The sequence below is a fragment of the Chrysochloris asiatica genome, unplaced genomic scaffold (genome assembly GCF_000296735.1).
Source record: "Chrysochloris asiatica unplaced genomic scaffold, ChrAsi1.0 scaffold00002, whole genome shotgun sequence".
NCBI classification, from domain to species: domain Eukaryota; kingdom Metazoa; phylum Chordata; class Mammalia; order Afrosoricida; family Chrysochloridae; genus Chrysochloris; species Chrysochloris asiatica.
The window spans coordinates 3552571-3559598 of NW_006408520.1; the positions used below are offsets into that span (position 1 = coordinate 3552571).

Consider the following 7028-nt stretch of genomic DNA (forward strand, 5'->3'; position numbering starts at 1 on the left):
AGGTTGTCATGGGACAGGGCAGTGTTTTGTTCTGTTGTGCATAGGGTCTCTATGAGTTGGTGCCAATTCATTGGTGCCTAACAACAACAACAACCTTACTAGATGGTGTGTCTCAAATAACCATGGTTACTTTCCTTGAGAGTAGGCTCTCCATTGCTCTGGATCATACATCTGGCTAATCTCTGTCTGACTTCCAGTTCTTAGAATTTTCAGTCTTTTGCTTGACCTAATTCACCTGCTTTCACTGCCTAATGAATCAGTACCCTGTTGTCTGACCTGTCAATTTGGGTTTTATAGAGCCTGCAACCACATAGGTGAGGAGAATCCTCCAGAGTGACATCTGAACTACAGATTTGTGACTTGTCAGCCTCTACAATCTGATGAGCCATTTTCTTATTTGTTCTTGAGTTCCTTGGGATGTTGCAGCAATTTGTAGAATCCTAGGATGTGGAGGAAGGAAAGAAAGGTGGTTGATATCACAGATTAGGAAGTAGTATAATATTTTACAAAAATTGGTTAATTGAGGTAGGTACCTTTAACTTACCTCACAGGGACCAGCCTTGTGCAGATCATTCTAAAATAAACTGTTTTTGCACATACACACTCTCATTGACTCCTCATGTACAAATAGATATCAACTTCCATTTGACATGTCAGGAAAAAGAAACATATAGAAATAAATAATTTTTCTCAAATAACATATTTATTAAACAATCTACACCAGGATGTGAATACAAAGCTCTTAATCACTGCTTCATGCTTTCTCTGAGCCTATTGGACAAAGAAAACCATATCACATATAAAAAGACAAGGTAGGATGAGGCCAAGTACCTAGCATGTAAAATGAGTTTCAGAGCTTAGAAAAGGGTGTCAAAGTCAGGAAAAGCTTAATATATAATTGTAGTCATGAGACAGGTTTTGAGGAACAAGGCTTAGAAATTTTAAGTTATTTGCCCTTTATAGGAATAATAAAGGAACATATTTGACATTAGCAAGACTTCTGTTTTAAGAAGTAGTGGAATTTTCATCTAGAAAGATAGTTTGAATAAAGATTATACCTAATTTTGAATATGAGGCTTAGTAGTTTAAACTTGTCTTTGTCTAGGAAACTGGGAATATACAGAATGTGTGTGTGTGTGTGTGTTTTAAACAGAGAAGTTATAGCATAAATGTATTGATTAATTTGGCATGACTTCCTTTGAGTCCAGAGAACTAGTTAGAAAGTAATTAAAATATTTAGGGAAAGCATTCCTCAAAGTTTGTTTCACAGAACACTAGTTCTTAGAGGTTATAATAGGTATTATGAAAAAAAAAATGTATTTTAAAATAAGGCTGGAGAATTTTTGATTAAACAAGTCAGAGAGTTTTCTTTATTACATGATATCTCTTCTAATAAGCACACTAAATCTCTAAAATGTGGTAAAGTATGTGGTATTTCTGAAAAAAAACATTTGATCACAGAAAGAATCCTTTCCTTTGAAACACATCTCAAAGAACTAGTGTTTCTTTGTTGTTCTTAAGTGCTGCTAAGTCAGTTCTGACCCAAAGTGACCCTTATAAGGTTTTTGAGGAGTGGCTGGTGAACTTGAACCCTCAAACTTGCGACTTAAAGCGACTTTGCAGATTTAGCACATTAACCTCCTTAAAACACTTGAAAATGTGGGCTTGGTTGCAAGTGATAGAAATTAGTAGCAATGGGAAGGGAACAGAAGAATGGTATGATAGGATTGCTGATAGCTTTAGAGAGGACATTATAAAACTTGACTTTACATATTGATCCACAATTTTGAACTTCAATACTAAGAAAAATGAAAGTAAAAAAAATATATATATATACAGTAAATTTGATTGGATGGGGCAAGTAGAAAAAAGAAATGAAGTCTTCTTCACATGAGAAATCTAGATAATCCTTGCTATATTATACATATAAGGAGCTCTGATAGCATAGTGGTTATGAGTCAGGCTGCTAACCTCAAGGTCAGTAGTTCAAAACTACCAGCTGTTCTGCAGGAAAAAGATGAGGCTTTCTGCTCCCACAAAGATTTACAGCCTTGGGAATTCTATACAGGGTCACTATGAGTTGGAATCGATGTCACAGTACATAACCACCACAACCACCTCCACCATATTACATGTATAACCTTTATTATTTTTTCTGTTTACCAGTCTATTCTGTACTTTTAACGGTTCCTTCCACTTAAAGGACACCTATTAGACACCTTTTTTGTCCATCTTCCTGTCTCATGGAAGAGTAACTTATTGATGAGTTTGAAATTGTTGGATGGGGAACATAGAATCCACTTATAAAAAGTAAAAGGAAACTGTTCTAATGAGAAGACACTTTGCATTCCATGTCATGCTGTGAAAGGATAGAAAACCTCTTACAAGACTACATTTTGTTCTCCCATATAGTATCTGTCTACTACACTCAGTCTTCCATAAGTCTCCTTAGTTATTTTCCCAAGTGAAACTACTATACCATCTTTCAGTCTGTCTCTAATTACTGTTTACATATAGTTGTTCTCATAAAAATGTATCAAACAACCCCAAAATGAGAAATGATCACAAAGGATAATAGCTAGCTCTGTTTAACTGAGTCAAACTCAGGATGTGTCCTTTTCTCATCCCATTATTGTAGTTGGAAGAAAATAATTGTTAAGTAGCCCTCCTTGACTTCACTGAAGAGCCCTCCTCATTTGGGCTCTTTTTTTTTTTTTCTCTCCAAATTATGTCCTATGATCATTGATCTTGCATATTTTACTTTCATCCTGCTAAAATTAGTAAATGTCTGTCTTCTTATACAATTAATTTCCTTTATGATGGTTGTTGCTCATCATTATTGCAAAGTTAACATAAGTATTTTACAATTTACTACTTCCCTTATGGAAGATGTCTCCTTTGTATTTTATTTTAATTAATTTATTTATTTACAGCTCTTGTTTTATTCTTAGTCTCTTGTGCTGTTTACAGTGTCTCCCACAAAGGAAGAACTCCAACCAACAGAGAATGTGATTAGGATCTTTCTTTCCCTGAGCCAGCAGCAGCAGCAACCACAACAGAATGTGGAGATTGGAAGGAGCTACTGAAATTTACTGTAAAAGGATGATGAGTGAGAGTTTGTCTGTTTTCTGGCCTCTAGTTGCTCAAATGGAAAGGAGAGAGGGAATCACTAAATAATTGCATATTGAGATGGAAACCCTTGAAGATCTGATCCCAATGGGGGATCACAAGGAGTGGGTAGGGTTTAAGCCTGGGTTTTAAGCATCTTGTGTTGGGAACTGCTTTGCAAGGCAGTGTGAAATAAGATGCTTCAATAAATGTTAGGGAAGGGCCTAGCTGTGGACAGTCAGGAAGGTTGCCGGATGAGCACAATTGAAAGGGTCCTTCAAAGTGGCAAGGAATAAGGAAAGGGACAGGCAGATGCTCTCATTCTGCCACGCCTTCTTAATGGACAAGTTCCACTCCCAGGTTAGGTGGTCGCACTTGTCATGGTCGGTAAAGAAGGACTTGTGGTAAGTGCCCTGGGCCAGCATGCTCTTCGGAGCCTCGTCAGTCAGAGTCAGGAATTCATACTCTTCAAGCTGAGGTCCATAGCTGCCAACCATGAAAGATGTCCTACACACTTTTACACCAGTCCGGTAGGTGTGCTGAACATATTTCAGGTCTGACACAATATCTCTGTTAACATTGAAGTGAACTTTAACTCTGTATTCAGCACCTTCCTTTAGCACAAAGGTTCCTTTTTTGAGGGTGGCATGATCTGCAGAGAGTTCCATGATGATTGGTCCTGGGGCACTCTCACACACCAGGGTTAGTCAGGTGACCTTAACATTGAGGACTGTTGGGTCTGCTATCACAAGACCATTCCCCAGGAGTGTTTTCTTGTACTTGGCCAGACTTTCATCATCTTTGTCCATCTCTTGTAGCTCTTTCAGAGACTTCTGTGGTTGTCGTTGTTATGTGCGGTGGAGTTGGTTCCGACTCACAACGACCCTGTACGGGGTTTCCGAGGCTGTACATCTTTACGGGAGCAGAAAGCCTCATCTTTCTCCCGCAGAATAGCTGGTAGTTTCGAACTGCTGACCTTACAGTTCACAGCCCGATTCGTAACCACTACGGCTTGTAATTGAGCTCATCCTCGTTCACCTCCAGATGTGGTTCTGGAGCCTGTTTAGTCATATTCAGTGGTTCACGTCTCTGTCCGGGGTGCCTGTCTCTCAACTCTGACTTCTGAGTCTGTATTTTATTTTAATATTCAAGTTTTTAATCAGTATTAATCATCAACAGAACATTATAATGTGCTTGTTGTTGTTGTTAAGTGCCGTCGAGTCGGTTCCTACCCATAGCGACCCTGTACAGGATTTCCGAGGCTATAAATCTTTACGGGAGCAGAAAGCCCCCATGGAGTAGCTGGTAGTTTTGAACTGCTGATCTTAAGGTTCGCAGCCCGATTTGTAACCACTACGCTACCAGAGCTCCTAGTCATGGTATATTAGAGGACCAGGATATCCTTTTAGAATTATTTGAGTACTCAAGTGTATTATCAATATAACAGCTTCACACTAGTACCAGGTGAAGACTATACTGATCCTGAAGTTTAGCAATTACCTTGCAAAAAGCAGTGAATGACTCAAGGTTAATTAAAATATTATATATATGAGAGGTCTTCAAAAAGTTCACTGAAATACATAGTTAAAATACATTGGAACATTTCCATGAGTTTTAAGCCCCCTCATATACTTATATAAACAAAACATGGAGTCCTGGTGTGGCTCTGTGGCCTAATGCCTCAAACTGCAAAGTCATTTGAACTGCAAGTTAAGTGGTTCAAGCTCACCAGCTGCTCCTTGGAAACCCTATACAGGGTCGCTATGGGCCAGAATCAACTTGTTGGCACTTAACAACAACAAACAAACAAAACACAATTCAATTAAAATAATAATAATCATTGTTATTGAATCGGTTCCAGCTCCCAGTGATCCTATAGGACACAGCAGAACTACCCCATAGGATTTCCAAAGCTATCATCTCTTTTGACCACCACTCATCTTTCAGTTTGTTGCTGTAGTGGCTTGTGTTGTACTGTGATGCTAGAAGCTATGCCACCAGTATTTTAAATATCATTAAGTTCAAACAAGGTACACAGATTTCAGCAGAGCTTCCAGACTAACTCAGACTAGGAAGAAGGAAAGGTAGACCATTTCTGAATGGTTAGCTACTAAGAACCATATGAATAGCAGCTGAACATTGTACCATATATTGCCAGATGAGACCTTTATGTTGGAAGATGCTCAAAATACTGGAGAAGAGCTGCTTTCTCAAAATAGAGTTAACCTTAATGACATAGAAGGAGTAAAGTTTTCAGGACCTCCATTTGCAGATAGAGCAGAATTCAAAATGAAAAGAAATAGCTTCAAACATTCATTAAAAATTGGAACATTGAATGGAAAATTGGAAATCTTCAAAAATGAAATGAAATGTGTGAAGATTGATATCCTAGGCATTAGTGAACTTAAATGAGTTGGTTTAGGTCATTTTGAATTGGACAATAATATGGTTTACTATGCTGGAAACAAATTGAAGTGGCATGGCACATTCATTGTCAAAAAGAACATTTCAAAAGTACAATGCTGTCTGTGATAGCATAATTTCCATATGCCTGCAAGGAAGATGAAGGAACCCTGGTAGCATAATGGGTTACAAGTTGGGCTGCTACCTACAAGGTCAACAATTCAAATCAACCAGCCTCACTGTAGGATAAAGATGAGGCTTTCTTCTCCTTTAAAAATATATAACTTCACTGCAAGCCACTGCATAACATGGATGAACCTTGAGAACAATATGCTGAATGAAATTAGTCAGTCACAAAAGGAAAAATACTGCACAAGAGCATTATGGTAAAAGATTAAGATAAAGAACACACACTAAAAAGGGGGAAAAATATTTTCTGGTTACTAAGATGTATGGAGTGGGTTGAGGGGAGGGAGGGGAAGGTGGAACACAGGGTAGGGAATAGACACAAGATAGCTTGGGTGCTGGGAGAGGCAATACACAAGAAGGGCGGGGGAGGATGGAAGAACAAGGCAGATGGGAGAACAGTTAGGCAGGTTTGCATTGACAAAGTGGGACAGAGGTAAATAATGATGTATGCGCAACCTTGAAATAACAGGGCTCTGGGATATAGGGCTTGAGGCATGGTTGGAATGGGTTAAGAGGGGAAATAATGTTAAGATACTTGGATGTCTTTTGAATCTTGGTTTCTCTTGCCTACCATTGTAAAATAGACACTTGAGGGGGAGAGAAAGAAATAACCAGAAACATCACTATAGAAAGTTTGTAAATCCGACTTCAGCCTATAACTGATTGGAATACCTAAACTGGGGCTAGAACTGCCTAGTGAAGGAGGTTTCCTGAGAGCCTTTGCATTGCATAAAACCATAGTTGGAATCCTGATCCCCATCTAGAATCTTCTGAGGTGGGAAATTTCCACTTGAAAGGACAAGCAGAGCAGCCTGGAGTGGCTAGAAGAACAGAAGATATTTCTTGAAAGAAAGACTAGCAGGAAAAAAAAAACAAAAAAACAAAAAAACAATAACAGCAGTCCAATTGACTACTACAAGAACAAGCAAGTAGCTGGCCCAGAAGACATCAAGGCAAGCAGTTGGGTCCCCTCAGGGAAAACCCTCTTTCAAGACTAAGACACAAGGGGAATACATCAGCAGGCATGTGGTTTTGGTTACCACGTTGGTCACCAATAAGGAGAAGTGGGAGAAAAACAGCAATGAAGTTGTGAGCTAATTCTGACCACATTCAATAGACTCCTATGAAACCAGATTCAGACCTGGTTGGCTAGCCGTATGGCAAGACGTGGGGACTTCTGAGCCCAGAGATGGTGACATGTCCACAGAGGACTAGAGCAGAGAATGAAATGTCCAGCTGATATGAAGTGAGGGGAGCTGCACAAAAACACCCATACTAGCAGATAATACCCACTTGACCTGGCTTCAAAGGCTAGGTGATCAGAACTC

The 7028-nt window shown here is 39.1% G+C and overlaps 1 pseudogene; it reads right to left on the reverse strand.

Moving 5' to 3' along the window:
- Positions 1–3332: 3332 nt before the first annotated feature.
- Positions 3333–4179, reverse strand: LOC102830876 (annotated as a pseudogene).
- Between the last annotated feature and the right edge of the window lie 2849 nt (positions 4180–7028).